The following is a 25,876-nucleotide window of genomic DNA, read 5'->3' as shown; positions in this document are numbered from 1 at the left end:
CTGACCTCTCACCTCGTGGTTGTCAGTCTTCAGAAATTCATTGAAAACTCTTAACCTGCATATTAGTCTGCATGTGGACGCTTTGTGGTCGTCAGTGAGCAGGAGAGGGAGTGAGAGGTATAAGCGGGTAATGGATGGATGTGTGGTGAGTCAGAGGAAAGCGAGGAGAGAGGGAGAAGTGCTGATGAATGGCTTGATGGCACACTGACCCACTAATGTTGCAGCTGCTATCGCCAGTGGCTTTGCATGGCCCGGTGAGACACACATCCTCATGCAAATGAATAACCCTTTTCGACTGGACTTACTTCTCCTTTACAGAAAACCAAGAGCTTTTTAGGACATTGATTTAAAGCCAGGGTTACTTCTGCATCATTTCCCGTTGGATATGTTCTCCTGAATTAAGAGCACACTTCTGCTTAACTCTCTGACTGCCTGCTTTAAAAGGTCATTTCACGTAGGAAGCAGTTCAGTGGCCCGCGGCGGAAATATCCCAACAGGTTTCACAACCTTTGCCCACGAGGTGTTTCAATCTGCCAAATGTATTTTTGGCTTAGAGATCTAATCAGATTCAGTAGCCATCTGCCTTTACAGTGTGGCAGAGGGGACTTCAGTTCAAACGTGTCTTTGGAGGATGATCATCGTGCGTTTTACATTCAACTCAAAGGACACGTTTAACCTATTATTTAATTAACAACCAATCAGGCTTGCAGCGATTAGCACGCTCCCATTCGTGTGACCTTAGCTTATGAACTTTAACCCGCCCAACAACGAAAGAGAAGAAGATTAGAAGGGACTACGGATGGAAATTAATGTGGTCCTGGATCGCGAGCCCTGGATCGCGAGTCGTGGATCTTGAGTCGTGGCTGTGCCTGCTGCTGTGCTCCTGGATCTTGAGTCGTGGCTGTGGTCCTGGATCATCGGTCCTGGATGGATATCCTCGTGGATTCATCTTCCTATTATACACACATGCATTTCCAAACATCTGGACTACCTATGTTGCAAATGTATTATCTTTTCAATTTACACACGGCATCTATTGCACGTCTGTCCGTCCTGGGAGAGGGATCCCTCCTCTGTTGCTCTCCCTGAGGTTTCTCCCATGTTCCCTTTAAACTGTGGGGTTTCTCTGGAAGTGTTTCCTTGTACGATGTGAGGGTCTAAGGACAGAGGGTGTCGTATTGTCATGCTGATATTCTGTACACACTGTGAAGTCCACTGAGATATTGGGCTACATAAATAAACATTGATTGATTGATTGATAATGTGCATTGTCCCGGTTCAAATAAATAAACGATTACATTTAAAAAGATTAACCTTAAGCCTCGACCAAGAGTTTTTACTTAATATCCACAAACTCAAATTCATGTACTCAAAACAAATTAAGCTTTATCGTATTGTTCTTGCAGCTTATCCTGCATATATAAACACAACTCCGCCTCCCGGCTGAAGACTTTTCTTATTGTCGCTGCTTTTAATTGAACTATTCATATTTTAAACTGCACTGTAACTTTTATCCATGTACTTTTTCTTTTAATGTTTAATTGAACTATTCATATTTTAAACTGCACTATAACTTTTATCCATGTACTTTTCCTTTTAATGTTTATTTTATTAGCTTTTCTTTTTTAATGCTTAATGTCTTTCATTTTTTGTAAAGCACTTTGAATTGCCTTGCGTTGAAAAGTGCTATATAAATAAACTTGCCTCTCCTGAATAGCTCCTGGTTTTACTTGATTTGCGACTGCGTCATGGCATCAGGTTGCGCTTCTACAAAAGTTGATTCTGTTCAGGTCGTCCACTTTGTATCCCCTGCAGTCGTCCTCTCTGCAGCGCACTGCCTTACATTCAAACTAATGGTAGGATTGCCCTTTTCACCGCAACGCCTGATTAAATGTGAAACCACCCATAGCCTTGGTCTAAAATAGGCCAAACCTGCAGGTAGAATGCATTTAGTGTGTAGCTGATTTACTTAAAAGCTATTTAGCGTTCGATGCAGATTTCCATAGAGGCTGGTGTTTCTTTTTGTCTTATCTCTTTCCTCGCCACTTCTTTGCTTTTCTTTAAACCTCCACGTCCAACAGCAAGTGTCCTTGTTTCATCGTTTGATTTGACTGATTAACTTAGCATTGTGTATACCTTGGTGATGGCAAAAGCAGCATTTCCAAAGATGTCAGAGCCAATAGTATAAGCCTGTCTTCTTAAAAGAACAAAAATGTTTGTATCTTAAATAAAAGACTGAAAACAGGGAAACCACAAGTCTGTCTCTGTCCTAAGAGATCAGCACCTCTAAAATTAACACATTATAAAACATTTGCTTAATCTGTTCACAGCCCACCGTCATTACTGTTGACTGTCTGTATTAGCTAATTAAGTCAATCTGGGAGAATGTATGTTCAGGAGATATAGATCTAATTAAAAGCTTAACACCTTCCAAGGACATCCGTGTAGCTGGTGATGCATGTGTGTCACGGATGAGTGAAGGAAGCAGGACCCAAATGCAGATAACTCTTGAGAAACCCTTTATTCCAAGGATACAGACAAACACAGAACAGAACACTCTCCGGTGAACTCCGTCACCAACAAACAATGACCCAACACTGAACACAGACAGAGACTAGACTAAATACAAGAAGGGGTAATCATGACAACGAGAAACAGCCGGGCAGGGGAGGAGAAACACAAGGACAACAGGTGAACACAATCGGGTAATCAGGGAGGGAAACAGACAGAAAGCAGACAGGCAGGAAACGGGGGTGAACACTTAACACAATAAGACAGGAACCCCAAAGACAAGAAAAACACCAACACAGACAAAACTACAAACGTGACCTAACATGTGAATTGTGACAGAACCCCCCCCTCAAGGGGCGGATTCCAGACGTCCCTAAAAAAAAAAAAAAAAAAAAAAGTCCAAAACCCCAAGCAGGGTGGGCGGAGGGGGTCCGGAGGACGGGTCTTGGGCTGACAGCCCAGGAACACAGCGGAGGACCAGGAAGGGGTCTCGGGCGGACGGCCCGGGGGGCAAGGTACAGTCCAAAAAGGGGGATTTGGGCGGACTGCCCGGGGACAAGGCAGAGAACCAGGAATGGGTCTCGGGCGGACGGCCCGGGGTCAAAACAGAGTCCAAGGTGGGGACCATGGAGGACCGAAGGCAGCGGCAGGAAGAGTCAGGAACCCGGGTCCGAGGGCGAAGGCAACGGCAGGAAGAGTCAGGGGGCCGGGCCCGAGGGCGAAGACCGCAGCTCTCAGGGGGCCGGGCACGAGGGCGAAGACCGCGGCTCTCAGGAGGCCGGGCTCGAGGGCGAAGACCGCGGCTCTCAGGGGGCCGGGCACGAGGGCGAAGACCGCGGCTCTCAGGGGGCCGGGCTCGAGGGCGAAGACCGCGGCTCTCAGGGGGCCGGGCTCGAGGGCGAAGACCGCGGCTCTCAGGGGGCCGGGCTCGAGTGTCGACTGGACAGGATCAGGAGGCCGGGCAGGAAAGCGCTGATGGGCCCGTTCCGGAGATCAGGCAGGACCCGGTGTCGGCCGGACAGAAACTGGAGCCGGTCGGACAGGCTTCGGCAGGATCCCCCACGGAAAAGGACCAGGAGTTGGCAGGAACCCCCGGCGAGACCGGTGATGGACATGGGGCTGGCAGGGCCCCCGGTAGCACCTCCAACGGCACGGGATATAGGGTTGGCAGGACCCCCGGCAGAAGAGTCTTCTGCGGGACCTCCAACGGGACAGGAGACAATGTTGGCAGGACCCCCGGCAGGGGAGTAGATGGCGGGACCTCCAACGGCACAGGACACATGGTTGGCAGGACCCCCGGCAGGGGAGTATTCTGCAGGACCTCCAACGGCACAGGACACAGAGCTGGCAGGACCCCCGGCAGGGGAGTAGACGGCGGGACCTCCAACGACACAGGACACAGGGTTGGCAGGACCCCCGGCAGGGGAGTAGACGGCGGGACCTCCAACGGCACAGGACACAGGGTTGGCAGGACCCCCGGCAGGGGAGTAGATGGCGGGACCTCCAACGAGAAAGGACACAGGGTTGGCAGGACCCCCGGCAGGGGAGTAGACGGCGGGACCTCCAACGGGACAGGAGAAAGGGTTGGCAGGACCCCCGGCAGGGGAGTAGACGGCGGGACCTCCAACGACACAGGACACAGGATTGGCAGGACCCCCGGCAGGGGAGTAGACGGCGGGACCTCCAACGGCACAGGACACAGGGTTGGCAGGACCCCCGGCAGGGGAGTAGACGGCGGGACCTCCAACGGCACAGGACACAGGGTTGGCAGGACCCCCGGCAGGGGAGTAGACGGCGGGACCTCCAACGACACTTGCGTAGGGGCTTGAATAGGGAATGGAGAGGGAACTCGAGTGGAGACTTGAGAGGGGACTCGAGAGGAGACTGGAGAGGGGACTCCAGAGGGGACTAGAGAAGGGAACACGAGAGGGGATTTGAGAGGGGAACTAGAGAGGGGACTCGAGGAGGGACCAGAGGAGGGACCAGAGGAGGGAACTCGAGGGGGAACTGGAGAGGGGACTCGAGATGGAAACAGAGAGGGAACTCGAGAAGGGACTACAGAGGGGACTCGAACAGAGACTAAAGAGGGGACTAGAGGAGGGACTAGAGAAGGGAACTCGAGAGGGAACTCGAGAGGGAAACCAAAGAGGGGACTCGAGGAGGAACCAGAGGAGGGAACCCGAGATGGGACTGTGGCAGCTGGGACCAGCTCTGGGTCTGGAACCAAGGCAGCTGGGGGCTGAAACCATGGCTGCAGGGACCGGAATTGAAGCCAGAATCATGGCTGTTGAAGCCAGAATCCTGTCTATAAGCTCCAGCTTCGACGCCAGAAACACGGCCGTATAGGGCGCTCCCGGAGCCGGGACCATAGCCGCTGGGGCCGGCCTCGGAGCCGGAAACATGGCTGCGGGAGCCTGCACTGGGGCAGGAACCATGGCTGCTGGGACCGGGACTGGAACCATGGCTGCTGGGGCCCGTACTGGGACTGGAACCATGGCTGCTGGGGCCCGTACTGGGACTGGAACCATGGCTGCTGGGGCCCGTACTGGGACTGGAACCATGGCTGCTGGGGCCCGTACTGGGACTGGAACCATGGCTGCTGGGGCCCGTACTGGGACCATGGCTGCTGGGGCCCGTACTGGGACTGGAACCATGGCTGCTGAGGCCCGTACTGGGACTGGAACCATGGCTGCTGGGGCCCGTACTGGGACTGGAACCATGGCTGCTGGGGCCCGTGCTCCTTGTCTGGCCTTGCGACGACTCTTCTTAGCAGCCGCCTGAATACTCCGTGGGCCTCCATAAGCCTGACGACTTCCAGAACATGACTCCAGAACAGGAGCAGGAACTGGGGAAGAAGCAGAGGTTGACTCCAGACGGAACACACCGAGACGTATGGTGTCAGGTTGGGAATTGGGAGGTAGGGGACTAGCATGCCTGGAGCTAGCAGACCGGGAAAAAGGTTTGACCTCAACGCTGCCCAAAAAGTCCTCCACCCACTCGGGGAGCAACTCCCTCAACCAGGGCCTTGAGGTTACCTCCTGGCGTGCCGCAGAAATAACTGACTGCCTCTCTTCAGTACTGGAGGCATATCGAAAGTCATTCCTCAAGCATGTTAACTTGTACTTCACCTCGTACAAACTGTCTGCTGGGTCCATTCCTGGTTGGGTCATTCTGTCACGGATGAGTGAAGGAAGCAGGACCCAAATGCAGATAACTCTTGAGAAACCCTTTATTCCAAGGATACAGACAAACACAGAACAGAACACTCTCCGGTGAACTCCGTCACCAACAAACAATGACCCAACACTGAACACAGACAGAGACTAGACTAAATACAAGAAGGGGTAATCATGACAACGAGAAACAGCCGGGCAGGGGAGGAGAAACACAAGGACAACAGGTGAACACAATCGGGTAATCAGGGAGGGAAACAGACAGAAAGCAGACAGGCAGGAAACGGGGGTGAACACTTAACACAATAAGACAGGAAACCCAAAGACAAGAAAAACACCAACACAGACAAAACTACAAACGTGACATAACATGTGAATTGTGACAGATGCTTTATACACACACTAGTGACACTTATCCCCAGGGAGAGGAATCACACACACAGTATTAGGATGTGATTGAGAGGTAGTGACAGGGCTGTGCATGGAGGCTGGCTGGATGTGCACTCTTTCAGGGTGGATGGCCCTTTGATATCCCCATGAGAGACCAACACACAAACCAGTGGGATGCCATTTGATTAAAAAATAGGCATGGTGAGGAGGACACAGTGAATGAGTGGCTTTGGTTGTATTGGTAGTATTTCATCGTCTCATTTAGTGTGAATAAACAAAAGAGGGAGGTGTGGCAGGTTCTCTGAGGAGTGCTGCGAACATACGACGACGAGGCAGTCAGCTGGTTCGGGGGAATAAAGGTTTACTATGTCTGAACCCACGACAGTAAACCACAACATCCCCGTCCAACCCAACACGGGGGCTGCAGAGACCGCCGGCAGGTCACATCGTCTCCGAAGAATGTGGGGAATCTGTATTATTCTCAGAATGAGGTGAATGTGTTCATCGTGTGGTCTGTGTGACGGTAAGGTAATGAGGTCAAGTGAGGGTGATGGAGGAAGGTAGCTTTGGAGGGGAATTGTAAACCTGTAAAAAAAAAAAAATTGTTGGCAGTGGCACTGAGCCTGAAAAGCTACAGTAGCAAGGCTGCTCCTGGCATCGACACACACACACACACACACACGTGCGCACACACACACACACACACACACACACACACACACACACACACACACACACACACACACACACACACACACACACACACACACACACACACACACACACACACACACACACACACACACACACACACACACACACACACACACACACACACACACACACACACACACGCACGCACACTCGACTTTGCCCTCCCAGCACACCCTCTAGGCTGGCACATGGAGGGGTGGGGGAGGGAGGCTGCATGCCCGAGGATGAGGCAGAAAAGAGAGCGATCCACGGATTGCAAGATGGCTGCTCCGTTCAGCCTTTCTCTCACACTCCTACGGTTACAGTACTGACTTTTTATACAGACTCGCACCGTGTGGAATAATCCATCTGCTGAGATCTGAACATCTGCAATCACATTGAAAACGGCATATCAAAGACCATATCATTGGCCAAATCCCAAAAAGCTTTGAAGTCTCAACGCAGATTGTGCACCTTTGAAACGGCGCCTGAGAGACTTCTCGATTTGTATCCTCATTGTAGGCACAATATGTGAAGAGAATATATTTTTCTGGGGTGTGGGTGTTACACTACAGGCTTATTATATAAATTACAGTAAAGAGAATTGATAAGCAGGAAGCAAGACGATGCAAATGAGTTAGTAATCAGCAAAGACAGAGAGAGAGGGAAGGAGGGGTGTAGCGTGGAGAAGTGTTGACCTAATTCTGTGCAAATGGCTGCTCGTGTGATACACAGAATTGTCGGTGCTTTATTTTGTAATTCCTAAGACTGGGGTTGAGCCAGACTTGTGTGTGTGTGTGTGTGTGTGTGTGTGTGTGTGTGTGTGTGTTAAGGTTGTGCACTGATATATTATGTATGGCATCTGCTCATATGGTGTATAGATATTTATATATTTTGCCATACTGCTTAGAAATGTGTGTGTCTGGGCGTTGGGGGAAGGGAGACGGTGCTGCAAGCAGGAGTAAGGGGAGAAAATGGATAGAAAATCACGCATAATTGAGGGGGTAGGATGTCGAGGAAATAAACACTATCAGGGATTTTTGTCAAATTGGTCGAGTAATCAGGGAGTAACAGAAAACACGAAATTTTGGAAGCCATTTGTAAATAAGCAAACCAGGTTGAAATACAATTTTTAGATCACAGTGGAAGATAAATACAAACCGGAACCACCACAGATATCTGTGTGTCTGTTTCTTCTTCTCTCTGATTTTCTCTGTCTCTCGCTACCTGTCCTCCAAGTTGACAGAATCGTACGTGGCACCAATTACTGCGGTCTCAGCCTGTCAGATGGAGGCCACTGGAAGTCAAAATGACAGCTGAATGCCTCCTTAGCATCCACTGTGGGGTTAGAGGCAGGGATACACACATCTGATCTGAAGTGTGAATCTGTGTGTGTGTGTGTGTGTGTGTGTGTGTGTGTGTGTATTGTAACAAAAAAACAATGCATCAGAACTGTATTGATTTTATTTTTGCAACACCGGCGCTGTGGTTCTAAAGGGAAGACATCAAATATTTCAACGTCTATTCGATGGATGACATAGAAGACACATTCATGGTCCCCATCAGAACAGCTTTGGCGATCCCCTGACTTGAAATACCTTTAAAACCATTGAATGGATCGATAGAGAATTTGGCACACAAATCAATGTTTTACTATTAAGTGAAAGGTGGGGTAGGTAAGTTTCAGAAACCGGCTCGAGATACATTTTTTGTTATATTCCATGGAATGCTCTTAACATCCCGATAGCAATGCATATCTGAAGTGCTTTGACAAAAAATCCATAAAAATGTCATCTGTAGAAGCCGTAATACTGTAAAAAGTACAACCAATCCATTTAGCCGGGCCGGCTAAACGGATTGGATGGCCTACCTGCCTGTCAGCCTTCCATCGGGGCACAAACTTATCTCGTGCCCTCATTAGTCATGTGCGCGTTCGTGTGTGTTGGGGGAGGGGCTCTATAAGGAAGTGGCAGATTTTCTCCGGTTGTATATTTTCAAATTCTAGCGATCTCGAGCCGGTTTCTCAAACTTACCTACCCCACCTTTAAGTGAATCGTGTGCCATCATCAGGTGAAAATGCTTTTGTGAATATTTGGCTAGTTGTGTTGCGTAAGGCAATCTGACGAATCCCGGCGGTTTCTGTGTCTAACAAACACTCAGAAAAACCAGACTTCTGGCAAGATCTGCTCCAAAATGTATTTGGTTCTTCTTTGACCTGTGCTACACCATAACACCAAATCTAATGGAAATCGGGTCGTTTTTTAGGATATCCTGACAAACTGACACACAAATCACACTGAAAATAGTACCTCCCTGGAAGAGGGTTAATGTAGAAGTAAACCTCAGGAACACGTTTTTTGAAAGCAGAATGCTGAATGAGAGATTGCATTGTGTTACATAAGCTAGTGGATCATTGTTAGCCTAAGTGACTTTAGCTCTTCTTCTACATTGGTTTATGAACACAGGCAAGCAAAACGTAAGCCATTCAAATCAGCCACTGCTGTGAGTTTAGTGCTAATAAGCAAATGATCGCGTGCCTCACTAACCTAAGGTGCTGTTTACACGGGAACGAAACGCGTTGTATCCGCTCCTTTCTCTTTCGTTATAGCCCGTTCTTGTGAGGCTCCTTGTGTACGTCCTATACGATCATTTGCTGATAACGATGAAGCCATAGCCCCGCCTCTCCCCACCTCTGCTGCTGTAAAATCCACAGCTCCTCTACCATCAGCAACAAGTGGACATCAGAACCAGAATACCTTTATTAGTCCCACCGGGGGAAATGTGCGTAGTTACAGCAGGGAAAAAGAGCCACAGACAGCTTAATGTTAAATATGTTAAATATGTGACATGCATTTAAAAAAAGTACTAAGTTATGATAACAATTAAAAAAATATATAATAAAAAGTTACATAATTAAAAAAAATACACACCTGTAACAGTTCTAAGGATTTAGCAGCCAGGTATATATTATGCAGTTAACGGCATTTGTATATTGCACATATTGCACATTGTTTGTTGGTATTTAGCAGCAAGGGGTGATATAGTCTGTGTTGTGGTGTGTGTGTGTGTGTGTGTGGGGGGGGGGTCAACTAGGGGCTGTGCTGGTTGTATAGTCTGACCGCTTCAGGAAGGAAAGACCTGCGGTATCTCTCCGTGAGACAGCGGGGATGCAGCAGCCTATCGCTGAAGGAGCTGCACAGTGAGCACATGGAGAACTATGAACTACATGTTGCTAAATCCACCGCGGATAATAAACCGAAGGGCAACCATGGCAACCATGCTTGGGGGCTCTTCTTCGCTGCTTTTGGTGTATTTTGTGACGGAAGTACAGCACCACTTACAGGCCCGGCATGTGTACTACAGCGTCTCCATCGGGTCGAGCGGTCTCGTGTGAAGGGACACGTTTATTGAGCCGTATCCGTGTGAACGGAGGCATTTTTTGATATCGAATTCGGTTCGTTTGCGTTTCCTTTGCGTTCCCGTGTAAATGGGGCCTAAGATGATGAACAAGGTAACCATGATGACCTGAACATTGTCAGTGTGAGCATATTAGCATGCTGACGTTAGCATTAAGCTCAATAGGCATTTAGCTAGACAGCTGTTACAGATCTCTGAGCTAATCTCATACTGTTAAACAATGCAGATATGTGATGTATTATTGGAAAGGTCTTAACCCTGAACTATGCACAGTGCACTACTTTAATTGGATTATCGAAGTGTTTTATGGCTATCGTTAAGCTGGGTTTTAGAGCGCCATTATCTTAATTCTGCTGCAGAAGCTTTTCCATCCTGCAATGAATAAAACCTGATGAATTGTAATTGTGTGGCATTAAAGTTGTCACCTTAAATACAGACTGTATATTGGCACAACACACCTGCTATTTGCAGTTCCATTAAAACAGCATTGGTCGTAAAAATCATTATCAGTGTATCACCACAGCTTTCGTTTTTGCTTGTGTGTGAGCCTGCACCAGAACGGTGTCTGGGTAATAAAACACCAAAGTGAAAGCAAACAAACTGCTTTTGCTTTCCAATCGAGTGTTTATTCTTGAAAGGCAGCCACCAGAAGTGAGCGAACGGCCTTGATCTGCTGCCGGCGAGCAACAGATGGCTGATTAGCATTTCCAAATCTGTAGTCAAACTGTGGAATGATTGGAATTCAACTGGAGACTTCATCTGCTCCCACAACATTGAAAAGTCTTTCTGTTGCCTGCCTCTCGTTTGATTAGCAAGTAAAACATTATTCCGATGGCTCATTGATCGGCCACAAGTTTTACACAGAGAGAAATGGCAGCGTGCCCGTGGAAAAACACTCGAGAGCAGAGTAATTTACTTTTCTTTTCACACTGCTACCCTCTCATCGATAACACACACTTTCTCTCTCTGGCACTTTGCTACCTCTTTCTCCCTCGGTCTCACCATCTTGCTCACCCTCTTCCATATCACTTTCCAATCAGCTAAATCCCCTGGCACAGCGGAATAACGTGCCATCATTCACTATAGCAATCGCCTGTACACACACACACACACACACACACACACACACACACACACACACACACACACACACACACACACACACACACACACACACACACACACACACACACACACACACACACGCACACACGCACGCACGCACGCACGCACACACACACACACACACACACACACACACACACACACACACACACACACACACACACACACACACACACACACACACACACACACACACACACACACACACACACACACACACACACACACTGGTCCCATCCTATAATGTCATTATGGCACCCACTGAGTCAAATTACACTGAATCAATAGCTCTTGTTTATCTGTTGGGGGCCTCCCTGCTCTCAATTACAGCCCAGGGGAACGTCTAGGGAGGGGAGTGCATGTGAGAGCGTGCATGTGAGAGCGTGCACGTGCTACGGGGTGTGTGTGTGAAGTCTCTTTTAAGATGGCCCTGGTATTATAAGTGGAACACCCTATACCAGGAAATCTCAGTGGACATCTTTAAACACCAGCTAAAGACACTTATTTTTAGTATTTTATTAGCAACCCCCCACTTCAAATGTTCTTGTAGTCTTTATTATTTATCTATTATTTATTTGACATGTCTTAATCTTTTTCTTTTTCTTTCTGTAGTACCTATATGTTCACTTTGTTTTTATATTTTATATTGTTGCATCGACTCAGTTGTCTTGTGTCTTATCTGTCGGAGAGAAAACATTATTTATTTTATTTTAATTATCATACCTTTTACCTCCTCGTGTCCATTAACCTGATCACATGTTACATGTTGCTGCATGTACCTTTAAAGTTCTTGACAAATAATCTGAGGCAGGGGTGTCAAAGTCATGGCCCGGGGGCCAAATCCGGCCCGTGACTTCATTTAATGTGGCCCCACAAGAGCTTGCAAAGAATATAGTATGTTTATTATACGGTTACATGCAGATGTACAGAAGCACGTTGCCCATAAATGTCCCACAATGCATCTCAAAGTTGACCTTTTTCTCAGAATTTGATTTTTTCTTCAAAATAGTCATTTCTTCTCAGAATCTGACTTTTTTCCCAAAATGTTACTTTTTTTTTCAGAATGTGGCTTTTCTTTTTAAATCATTTCGTGACATTCTCACTGAGGAGACTTCCATTTTTTGCCCTAGACTTCTGCTTTCAGACGTAGTTAATTATGAAGTTATTACCTGATATTAATCCAATGCAGAGGCAATAATGTAATATGGCCCGAGAGGAAAATGAGTTTGACAACCCCTGATCTGAGGGGAATTTCTTATTGGCCATAAAAAGCGTGACCACATCATTTCTGGCCTCACTGCACTGGCTTCCAATTTGGTTCCGAATTGATTTTAAACTCCTTTTATTTGTTTCAAAGCCCTAAATGGGCTGGCTCCGGCTTATTTAGCAGAACTCATCCATCGCTTCACCCCAGCCAGAGCATTAAGGTCGGCCGAGCAGCTGCTGCTGCTAGTGCCCAAGACCAGGCTCAAAACCCGAGGTCACCGAGCCTTCGCAGCAGCTGGCCCCAGGCTCTGGAACACTCTGCCCCTCCATGTGAGGTCGGCCCGGACCCTAGGGTTTTTTAAATCAACACTAAAAACTCACTTCTTCTCCCTGGCCTTTTAGTCAGAGCGGAGACTCATGACTTTTCCCTGTGTTTGATTTTTTATTTGTTGCTGTGTTTTTATTGCATGCACAGCACTTTGGCTCGACCAAAGATCGTTTTAAAAATGTGCTATATAAATAAAACTTGATTATTGTTTGTTTTTAACTTCTGATGTGTAATTTTGTAAATCATTTTGAGCTGCACGTGTTGTATGAAAAGGGCTGTATAAATAAAGCTTTGTTGTTATCAGTGGCCGGCGTACATGACTCCTGCAAAGGCACTGTTTGGAGTTATTGTAGATGGACAGCCCTGCGTTTGGACGACAACAACAACAACAACCACATCAAGGCATTATATCGCCAATAGCCAGATAAGCGACTCTCCGGCTGTCTCAATGAAAATCCCATTGAGATGCAGCCCGACGTCTGAGAAACGGCACGCAACAATGAGGGGAATGTTAATCACTTGCTTTTCCGACTGCAATGTAAACAGCACACCAGCCCGAGTGCCTCTTAGAATTCCTTCAGCCTCACTATCGCACGGCACTCCATGCAGCTGGTATTCAGTCAGGAATTCCTGGAATCACACGCCGTCTTTGCAGAAAATGGTTTACACTCGGTTGATGCCAGTGTTGTTGTAAATACACACAAGGGAGGGGTGCACAGGTAGAACTACTTTTCTCCTATAAAGAAAAGGATTGTTAAGAGTGACTTCCTTTGCTGCTAATATAAGAGATGTTGGTCTTATAGTACGAGTCCCTAAATCTGACCACAGCTGCCAAAATGACTGATACACCGAAGTAGACTCAATGAAGTGGAACGATGACTCGTGACTGGCAAGATATTGATCATCTTAAATCTTATAAAATATATGATATGGTAAATAAGAAGGTTAGTCACCCACTATGAATAATTATATCAACATCTTTCTTTTCGGTTAACAAATAAGAAATCATGTTCGTAACTATACTAAATAATCTTCAGTCATGCCAGTCTAACTCTTATGAATCTACATGAGGTCATTTGGATACAACAACTATATGTTGTTATATCGGTTGGTTCTTTACAATACATCGTAGTATTTGTTTAACGTTCCTATCGACACTAATTTACTTAAGTGCATCAATGCAAGCCGATGTCGACTTGCATTGATTTAGGATATAGTAACATACCTTCCTTAAGTTGCATTAAGTTACCTAACATACTACTATCATTACACTCACCTTGACCTCTTGTTGCTTTTCAATTTACGATGTTGACCACATCATTGAAATGATCATACATGGTGTCATCGCCAAAAGATGTATTCTGTCGTTTAGGTTTGCAACTTGTTGGCGTTATGAGATGAAAATGCTCCTCGTGATTTCCTGATTATTAAAATACCGTTTGCTCGTGAATGCCCGGTGTCAGAGGTTTCATCCTGTCCGCTGTTCCGACTGGATTCACATATTAAACTCCCTTTTGGTCCGACGTCGTAATCGTCTGCTTCTACATCCAGGTGACGCCCGTGTCATCGATTTACACTTATATCAGATTCAAGATTCTCTATTGTCAAATGCACTAAAGACTACAATGTAGTTCTGGCAATGAAGTCGCAGGATACTCAAAAAATGCAACATGTATATAGATATACAAGAAATAAACAATAACAATAGTTCAAGAAGAGAAAGAAATGTTGCAAGGATGCAAATTAATTACATATGGTATAATGTGTTCTTATAATAAATATATTATGTGAGATGTTAACAGATTTATGCTATAAACAATTGCAGATGAAAGCACGTTATAGTTATATAGGGGTTTTGCTCATTTTCAGTCAAGTTTTGCAAACTCTACGGAGGCATTCTGGGTGGGCTGCAGTGATTGACAGCCATTCGATAAACCCCTCCCATAGGGGGGTCGGTCAACTCTAGTACGGACACTTAAACAGACAAGCAATTAGCACTAGCAATACAGACCAGACAGCCAATTAGAGCAACGCTGTTAAACCCGCCTGTATGTAAATGAGGACAGGAGGCACCCAACTAATGCTGGAGGTGGTGAGAGTATTTACAGGAATGGAGATGTGATTAGGAAGCAGGGGAGTTGAGGAATATGTATGTTTTAAAGCGAGAAATGCAAGTTATTAGAGTGGGAAGAAAGCAAAGTAGAAAAAGGCGGGGATAGGAGAATAAGAAAGAAGAAGCAAGGCGAAAGACAAGAGGGTGAGGCGGTGGAAACACAGCCAGAAGAGATCCTAGGAACAGGTTTCCATTCACCCTGCGTACTGACACAGCGCAATGTGAATGGGTGTGTTTGAGTGCGGGACTGTATGCAGGTGCAGACTCTAGGCACTCCTTATAGATGATGTTGTGTGTGTGTGTGTGTGTGTGTGTGTGTGTGTGTGTGTGTGTGTGTGTGTGTGTGTGTGTGTGTGTGTGTGTGTGTGTGTGTGTGTGTGTGTGTGGTCTAGCATTACTATACTTGTGGGGACCTAAATCTGTTTACATAGTCACGTGTGGGGACTGGCTTCCCTTATGGGGACAAAATGGAGGTCCCCATAAGGGGAATCATTAATTTTAGGGTGAAGACTTGGTTAAGTTTAGGATTAGGTTAAGGGTAAGGTTAAGGGTAAGGGTAAGGGTAAGGGTTAGGGTTAGGGTAAGGCATGTGTTGGTTATGGTTAAGGTTAGGATAAGTCTCCAGGAAATGCATGTAAGTCAATGTAATGTCCCCTGAAGTGATGTATACATGGTGTGTGTGTGTGTGTGTGTGTGTGTGTGTGTGTGTGTGTGTGTGTGTGTGTGTGTGTGTGTGCGTGAGTTCAGCTGCAGGGACTTGATGAAAACCTGCCATGGGGGGGGTTTTCTTACGAGATCACAGTGTTGAAGATGGCGGGGCGGCTGTGGCTCAGTGGCTAGTGTGCTGGACTTCGAATCAGGGGGTAGCAGGTTCAAACCCCACTGCAGTCAGCATGTCGTTGTGTCCCTGAGACGCCTCACCCCAAATTGCTCCCGTGGGGATTGTCCACAGGACTGAATGTATGTAAGTCGCTTTGGATAAAAGCATCTAACAAGTGACATGTAATGGCACAGCGAGGCGTATGGACCGCCTTCCAGATGCACACATCTTTGTTCCTTTGGTTTCATTTGATTTATTGAAGCTCACGGCTCGTGTTTGCAGTACATTATTTGATGTGAAGTCCCTTCTCTCTCCGTGGTTGGCCAGCGACGCCCGTCATGTCATTAGTTCATGCGTTTAGCCTCTCATCACATTTACTCACGTTCAGTAATCTCACCATGTCACACTTGCCGCTCCACTGGAGCCCTGGCTTAACAGGGACTGAGTTTATGTGTGGTAATGGGATGGAGCTCATGATAGTAAATCCTGTCCCATAAATGACGTTTTTTCCTTTCAGTTTTCTTGGCCTTTTTGTTGATTTTTATTGTCACTGGCAAAAAAGGTGAGTGTTTTCATAGTGGTATGATCAGCCAATGGCACCATTTGATTGCAGTGATTTTTGGTTGTATTCTTAGAATTATTTGACAAAACATAGTTGCATACACGTTTTTTGAATGTAATATATTGTCCTCATAGGAGTAAACCATGTCTATAAAGCTAATCCAACTACCAAAATATCTAAAGCTTAGTAGTTAAAATGTCATATTTTGTCTTGCTAGGTGTTTCCCCACGTTTCCAGTCTTTATGCTAAGCTAAAGTAAGCTAACCATGTCTTAAGGTTGAATAAGGATGTTGCCCATGATGTCAAACTATTGCGTCAACATAAATAAATGAAAGAACGTTTTTTGCATCTCATAATTACTATCATTCCTCCTTCATCGTGGCATTCTTTTCAAATACTTGGAGACTTTCAAGATACATTTTGTTAAGGATTCCCTTTCTCCGTCTAATCCTGTGTTTAAGTCTGTCCTCTCTCTCTCTCCCCTGCCTCACTATTTCCCCCTCCATCCATCTTCCATCCTCTGCATGGACTCCCTGTATAGACTGTCTGTGGACCGAGAAACAGTGGAATGAATGTGCGAGTCACTGTCAGGGTCACTTTCTCCGCATCCTCCGCTCCCCGTGGCCCCGTCCTTCCCCCTGATTATGTGCTGATGAGAGGTCTAGACAGGCCTGATCAGGATTAAGGGCCGGGGAGGCTGGCAGAGCGAGGTCAAGCAGCGAAAGGCGGCTTTAGCCTGGACACACACACCGCTGTGGGCTAGGGATAGGCACCAGAAGAACTCAACAAAATACGTTTTTCAAGACAGGGTCATGGAGAGGGAGAGGAATTAGGACAGGGGAGATACACGTCATCGAAGTCTCTGCAGGGGGCTCTGTGTACTGACGCTCCAGTGGTGAGACATTGTAAGAGGTTCTTAGTAGATTTCTGCATAATAACATGCAGGACATTAAGAAGTGACAGGTGGGTGGCCTCACATGATGCTAACAGTTAGCTTTCTGCTCCGCTGCTCCATCAACAATCCACCTCTTTGCCCATTTTTGGATTAGCATTTTAAAATGTGGCAATGTTGACAAAATGGCAAGAGCCACTAACTTTGAGTTTACAACCATTTTTAGGAAACCCTTGAGTGAGACTAAGTCTATGTTTTATCCAGTCTATGGTTTTATTCCAGAGCTAAGAGAAAGACAACAATTAAAGATCAGAAATCAAAGATTCTTCAGTTGTCCCGCAGCGGAGAAATGTACAGCGTTACAATACTATTAGTCTATTCTCAAATGAGTATTACATCATCTAAGTTTATGTAACGGATTGGTAAATTCTAGCAATCGGATCATCTGTTTTTAATTTGCAATGCATTTGAAGAACTGCCATGACATTTGAACCCCTCCGTCTCTGAGCTCTGCGTTCACTGACTCTTTTGCGTGCCGGTGCATCCGAATGTGTTTGAGGAAGAGGACGCCAGCTGTTGATATAGGTGGCTTTCTGTCCACTGGGAATAATAAAGAGAGAACACATATCCAGCGTCCCATTACCGTCCTCAGAGCCGCACATGGATCTGATTTATGATCATTCCTAAACATCCGGAGAGGACAGGGCTCCTGACTCTGGAGACCTCAGGATCACTCAGGGAAAATATATGAACTGAAAATAGCTTCCAGCAGGAGGATCATTCTGAATGCAACGCCTTTATTTGGGAGCCAGGAATGTCCAGAGAGAGAAACTGCTACGATGACCTCGTAAGAACTCAGATGCTCGATTCCGTTTGCTTGGTAATATTCTTTATTGTAAATAAACCAAGCTATCCAATAATGACTATACGAGGATCTACTAAGATTCTACATCGAATCACTAGGTTCTACTCGGTCTTATTACATGGCTTAGTTGAATACTCGATTCTGATTGGTCAATTCAGAACACGTGACACGTTGTTAATACCGAACAGACAGACCGCTGTCAAGGACTTATTGACCGTTGTTAAGGACGCTCACATCTTCAGAAAGAAGTCCGGTCGATTGAACTGTATACAGTTGGGCCGAAAAGCAAACTGCATGCAGTTTGCTTTTGGAACTGGGACAAGAAAAACAGCGGAGAAGTAACGGGGCAGAAACCCTCTTTTTTACGCAGCGGTCCAGACATAGACATCAAACGGCGACACATATTCACTTGCCAGTTACTTTGTCATTAGGGCAGGGATATCTAGATACTTTCCAAGGTTTGACATCATGAATTGTGCTACTTTTAAAGCAAGGAGCGATGTTTTCAAATCTGTAATCAAAAAGCTCCTCAAAAACGCAAGCAGGTCCTACCGTTGGCTTTTCAAACTGACAAGAGACGCTCTCACTGTTTTTCAAATGTAACAGTTTGAAAAGCAAGCAAACTGTCTGATTGTCTTTAGTTTTCCGCTGTCGTGTGATAGCAACATGGAGGATTTTAACATTCATTTTAATATATTTGGAGAGCACAGTAATTTGGAGTAATGGTTAGTGGCTGATGAGTCCCCAGTGAAGAAAAGAAAAAGACAAAGGGACAAGAAAACAGCGGAGAAGTAACGGGGCAGAAACCCTCCTTGTTACGCAGCGGTCCAGACATAGACATCAAACGGCAAAACATACAGTGTGCAGTTACTTTGTCATCAGGGCAGGGATATCGAGATACTTTCCAAGGTTTGACATCATGAATTGTGCTACTTTTAAAGCAAGCAGCGATGTTTTCAAATCTGTAATCAGAAAGCTCCTCAAAAACGCTATCGAAGCAGTTCCTGCCATTGCTACGTTAGTTCAAACAGTAACAACGGACTATTTTTCTTCGCGGATGCATGTCAATTTAAATCAATACAACTATTTTTTAAATCAATAAAATCATTTTCTAAATCCATAAAAGCATTTCAATTAATATTGGGAGTCATAACGTTACTTTGTTGAGAATGTGGCCATGTAATAAGCGGGATAATGTGCAGCGACTTGGTCATTATGGGGAAAAGAACACCTTCATGCCGATCTAGATCCCTCCGCTTCGCGTCGGGCTCCTGATCAGCCTGTCGGTGTTCTTTTCCCCATAATGACCGCGTCGCAGCACATTATCCCTTACTTGTAACACGGTTCTCTGGTACACAGGCATGGAGATAACGACAAGACAAGACGAACCAACACCAGACAAAGGGAGAGAAGGACTAAATACACACAGTAGGTAATGGGGCACAGGTGGACACAAGCAGGCTAGCAGGTGCCACACGGACAGGAAGTGCCGACACCTGGAGAGAGAGAGAGAGTAAAACACAACAGCTAACAGGATACTAGCACTAAACCCTGACAGAAACGTTGTCCCTCTGCTGGACGACATGATGGACAGAGCGCATTTCAAGGTGAGCTTCTTCGAAACTCCGAGGGTCCGACAATTTTTTGGAAGTGATATCGTGCTGCCTTAGAGTGGGATCCCACATTGGATACAGAGCAAAAGGTGGAGGTTAACTGAAAGGATTTCTAGTGTTTCACTTTTATCTAATGCAGAAAAGACAAACAAAATAACCTGTTCTAGAAATACATTTAAAATAAATCATTCTGACAGTAAGATAAGATGGACTTTTATTAATCCCCGTGGGGAAATTGTTTCTCTGCATGCGACCCATCCTGTGTTAGGAGCAGTGGGCTGCCATTTTGAACGGCGTCAGGGGAGCAGTGTGGGGAACGGTGCCTTGCTCAGGGACACCTCGGTAGCACTTGGTCTTGAACTGGTGACCTTCCAGTTGCCAAGCCAAGTCCCTATCGACTTCGCCACCAGCGCGAAGTACAAGTTCACAATGCTCAATACATTTTAAGGGAACATGAAACTATTTGGGTTTTTTTGTAATCTTTTCAGGGTTTCAAACATAAGGTGAATCTCAATTGATCTTACACTTTCTTTTTAAACTGTGTTAATGATGCATCAAAAAACCTCATGCTGGTATCAATGCCGAATTACAATTTACATTCAAAAAGCAATTTAACAAAACATTCAAACCTAAGCGATCATGAATGAATGAGAACATGTTTTCAGACCCCCTGCTGTGAGTGCATCCTGGGTTTTGATAGGAAATCGTTTTTCACTTACTTCGCTTTCACTCCATCTACAATGGTTCAAACTGAAGAGATGTAACATTTCATAATATTGCTCTACTATTGTACGTAACACATTGTACATAATAGGCTAAGGGGCGGGACATCTCTAAGTGGTTGACCAATCACAACAGAGCCGGCCAGCTAACCAATCAGAGCAGACTGGGCTCTGGTTTCAGACAGAGGGTGAAAAGACAGGCAGTATGAGAAAAATAAAGAGCTTTTTTAACATTAAAGCATGGAGACATGTCAGAGTAGAGACACTACTTACTGATATACACCTGAACATCAGCAGGAGAGGACTCTTTAAAGTAGAGACACTACATACTGATATACACCTGAACATCAGCAGGAGAGGACTCTTTAAAGTAGAGACACTACATACTGATATACACCTGAACATCAGCAGGAGAGGACTCTTTAAAGTAGAGACACTACATACTGATATACACCTGAACATCAGCTGGAGAGGACTCTTTAAAGTAGAGACACTACATACTGATATACACCTGAACATCAGCAGGAGAGGACTCTTTAAAGTAGAGACACTACATACTGATATACACCTGAACATCAGCAGGAGAGGACTCTTTAAAGTAGAGACACTACATACTGATATACACCTGAACATCAGCAGGAGAGGACTCTTTAAAGTAGAGACACTACATACTGATATACACCTGAACATCAGCAGGAGAGGACTCTTTAAAGTAGAGACACTGCATACTGATATACACCTGAACATCAGCAGGAGAGGACTCTTTAAAGTAGAGACACTACATACTGATATACACCTGAACATCAGCAGGAGAGGACTCTTTAAAGTAGAGACACTACATACTGATATACACCTGAACATCAGCAGGAGAGGACTCTTTAAAGTAGAGACACTACATACTGATATACACCTGAACATCAGCAGGAGAGGACTCTTTAAAGTAGAGACACTACATACTGATATACACCTGAACATCAGCAGGAGAGGACTCTTTAAAGTAGAGACACTGCATACTGATATACACCTGAACATCAGCAGGAGAGGACTCTTTAAAGTAGAGACACTACATACTGATATACACCTGAACATCAGCAGGAGAGGACTCTTTAAAGTAGATACCCTACATACTGATATACACCTGAACATCAGCAGGAGAGGACTCTTTAAAGTAGAGACACTACATACTGATATACACCTGAACATCAGCAGGAGAGGACTCTTTAAAGTAGAGACACTACATACTGATATACACCTGAACATCAGCAGGAGAGGACTCTTTAAAGTAGAGACGCTACATACTGATATACACCTGATCATCAGCAGGAGAGGACTCTTTAAAGTAGAGACACTACATACTGATATACACCTGAACATCAGCAGGAGAGGACTCTTTAAAGTAGAGACACTACATACTGATATACACCTGAACATCAGCAGGAGAGGACTCTTTAAAGTAGAGACACTACATACTGATATACACCTGAACATCAGCAGGAGAGGACTCTTTAAAGTAGAGACACTACATACTGATATACACCTGAACATCAGCAGGAGAGGACTCTTTAAAGTAACTGATAAGGCCTCAATATGTCTAACAATAAAGGAATTATAACTGTTTTGAAGAGTGCCTTGTGATTTCTCATTGTATATATTCATATGAACAAATTATGAAAGCACTTCCACCAACACCTTTTTTAATCAATACCTGTAACTCCAATGTTGTCATATAGCAACGAAAAGCTTGTGTCAATGAGAGCAATTAGCAAGTACTTTTTGCTGTGAAGTATCTCAAATGATGTGTAAATGTATGCGTTTGTTAACACACACAAACACACCTCTCTGACAGACTGTGATAGATTGAGAGAGAGTGTTGAAAAAACCTATACAGCTTCTTCCCCATTTACAGCTCTTTCTCCACACACACACACACACACACACACACACACACACACACACACACACACACACACACACACACACACACACACACACACACACACACACACACACACACACACACACACACACACACACACACACACACACACACACACACACACACACACACACACACACACAGAGGGAATGATAACAAAGACATGTTAATGTGTGCTAATGATGTCATTATCTCTTGACGAGTGCAAATGGAGCGAGAGATTAACAACGACGCAACAGGGAATGAGGTGTTGGTTCACCGGCACATGTGTGTGTGTGTGTGAGATGTGTCAAAGGAGCTTGATAGGTCTACTGTATGGAAGATCGCGGTGACAGAGGTTAGATATTAGAGGCGTGTGTATGAATTTAAATGTAAATATGTTTTTTAAAACCCACTTCCTCTTGAACGTTGTCCTCCTCTTCTGCCTGTTGAGCCAACACATCCTCACTCCCAGGTCGGCCTATGTTGACGTTATGTCAAGTCCCCTGCCGGCTTTTTCCAACGCAAGGGGGGGGGCCTTAGCGTCCATTTTCAATGCAAGGGGGGGGGGGCTTAGCATCCATGTTCAGCTTTCCGGGATGTCAAGTGCTTCTATGGACGCTCATGGAAGCACGGCATTCGTTTGTGTCAACTGCCCTTAAAGGCAATGAAGACACTACACTACCCAGAATCCCCAGCTATCGTTTGGACTACACCATGTGCTCTGTTTGACAAACCCCGTGATAGTCCTCAAGCTCTGTGATTGGAGAGTGTGCTCCGAGGGTTACCGAGCCTCGAACAGCACTTGAAATGGGATGGAACCACGGCAGACTGTTCAAAACTGGATTTGAACGGGTCCACCGCGTCCCCCCCTCCCCCACCCCGTCCCCAGAACTACACATGCTGGCTATTCTGTTTCGCAACATGTTCTCTATGGCACGTCTCTACTGGGAGTTGTAGTTTTAAAAGACGTTTTCGTATTTCCCATAATAAGAAGTTGCCAGTAGAGAATAACGAGTAATGAATATACTTTATAGGGATCCTATTAATATCTAATAATAAAAATAATGAAATTCAATAACATGCTTTAACCACCAGGTGTCTCTTTATATCATCTGTGCACCTTTATGGTGTAAATACAGCCTATCTACCAATTGGATCAAATATAAAAGTGAGCCGAATTAGTGTTGATACGGCAAGGAGACGTATTGTGTGAAAAGAAATGTAAGATGTTGTTTAATGGCTGATATATTTATGATCCACGTCACGTTTTCAGTTCCTCATGTTTGTCTTCTCATCAGGGCTCTATAAATACAGAACTACGGCAGATATGTAATATGTAGTGCAGCCGAACCGTGTATTACAATGCCGTTATGTGATGACTTTCAAAGAGAAAAGCAAGCACACTCGGAATAAGGTATTATTTTTTTTTTTTTTAAATGTTTTCGGTCTGTTTCCGGTATTTGTTAATGACGATGTGCTGTGAGATGTGAGACTGGAATTGCAGAGGGGGAAATAACGTATCTTTAGATGCGGATTTTGTTAAACTAATATGTTTGCGCTGTGGACCAACACTATACATTGACGGGGAAGGGGGGTAGCAATAAAGATAACACCATTAAACAGTTACACAACATAACAGAAATAATATCGATAGCAGCGTCCCTAGCAACCACCTTGGTAACAATGAAAACGTTGGACGCAATTTCCTGAAGTAATCTTCGTAATAACTAGCAAACTAAAGATCATGTACATCCACTGCACACATAATCTGAAATAACAACTCATATTTCTCGCATCAAATGACATCAAAACGCATTTTAATAGCCAAACTAACTTTAAAATAGGCATTTTACACCCAGAATAAAACGAAGTTCGGCCATGTTTTCTTTTTCTGCAGGGAGAAATGATAGCTGGGGATTCTGGGTAGTGTAGTGTCTTCTGCCATCCTTTACTCCGAAAAAAGATTTGTTTCTCCGAATCGAAGGGGAAAAATACAAAAGCATTGCACACAATTTAAACCAATCAATGTTGTGTAATTAACAAGGATAATCTGGTGTTTTTTAGTCGATGAGTAGTGCAGATATCACTGTAAAATCAATCGTCAGTAAGGGGAATATTTACTTCCGGGTGTACAATTCTCCGCTATCCAATGAGAATGGACGCTCACATTGCCTTTAAGGGCAGTCGACACAAACGAATGCCGTGCTTCCATGAGCGTCCATAGAAGCACATGGACATCCCGGAAAGCTGAAAATGGACGCTAAGGCCCCCCCCCTTGCGTTGAAAATGGACGCTAAGGCCCCCCCCCTTGCGTTGAAAATGGACGCTAAGGCCCCCCCCCCTTGCGTTGGAAAAAGCCGGCAGGGGACTTGACATAACGTCAACATAGGCCGACCTGGGAGTGAGGATGTGTTGGTTGAGCATCCCAGGAAAACACGTAGCCCCCCCCCTTTAGAAAGCAGATGAGTGTGTCTATTGATGTGTACCTGTGTGTCCTACCTCTCTAATAAACTAAACACATTTCTGTATGTTCTCTGGACTCCCTTAATTGGGGAAAAGTAAAAACATGTGCAGGGAGTGAATCACAAGATCTGTTATCCATGTCACAAGCTCACTTACATTAATTTGACTCCACAGCGCTTTATTTAATTGCCACTGCAGCTGTGTACGACGACTCCGGCTCGTGTTTATCATTTCGGCCCATACAGCCACACGCTTTCACAAGCTTGCATCATAAACACCCACACACATGGAGGCCGACTCTCACTCCTCGCCAAATGAGATCTCTCTCTGCGAGGGTCTTAAAGGACTACAACAGCTTTTAGGAAATCCATCCTGTACGTCCACACAGCAGCTTCAGAAGAAACTTCCAACGCCCATTGACTTTGAATGGGGATGACGTCACTTTGCCTCGCTTGTCGCCGAACTGCATTGTGGGGGAGCGAAGCGAAGATGTCCAGGATGTCCAGGATTTCCAGGATTCCAAAGTTGAGCAATGTTCAACTTTTGAAGCTGAGCTGGAAGCGCCAGCCAATCAAACACGTGTATGCAAATCTGACAGTAGAAGCGCCAGCCAATCAAACCGCGTGTAAGCAGGGAGAACCAGACCGCAGTTCATTTCCTCATATTCCAAACGAGAAATTACGGTAGCAAATCACCCGGTTCTTTACGACCAGAACTATTAACGGGATACAAACCGGAGGAACCAGGCGTGGAGGGAGGTGGCAGAGACAGTGGGGGAAACTGGTAGGTTTCGCCTGTTTGGGGAGTTTATATATATATATATTGCTCGCATAAAATCCCCGGGGTTTTTTGCTTTGTATGTCGGGGGCGGGAGATTCATGTGATTGGTTGTTGGTCGCATTGCTCGCAAAAAATCCCCAAGCTGTCAGACACGCCCAGCTCCAAGATTTTCAAGATTTTTGAAAAGCTGCTGTACAGTAAGATCCACTCTCCCACTAAATGGTAGGAGCAAAGTCACTAAAGTCAAGCCAGGTAAAGTGTCGAAGATTTTTAAACTTCATATTT

The sequence above is a fragment of the Pseudochaenichthys georgianus genome, chromosome 11, assembly GCF_902827115.2.
Source record: "Pseudochaenichthys georgianus chromosome 11, fPseGeo1.2, whole genome shotgun sequence".
Classification (NCBI taxonomy): Eukaryota; Metazoa; Chordata; class Actinopteri; order Perciformes; family Channichthyidae; genus Pseudochaenichthys; species Pseudochaenichthys georgianus.
This window is presented reverse-complemented; position numbering follows the sequence as displayed.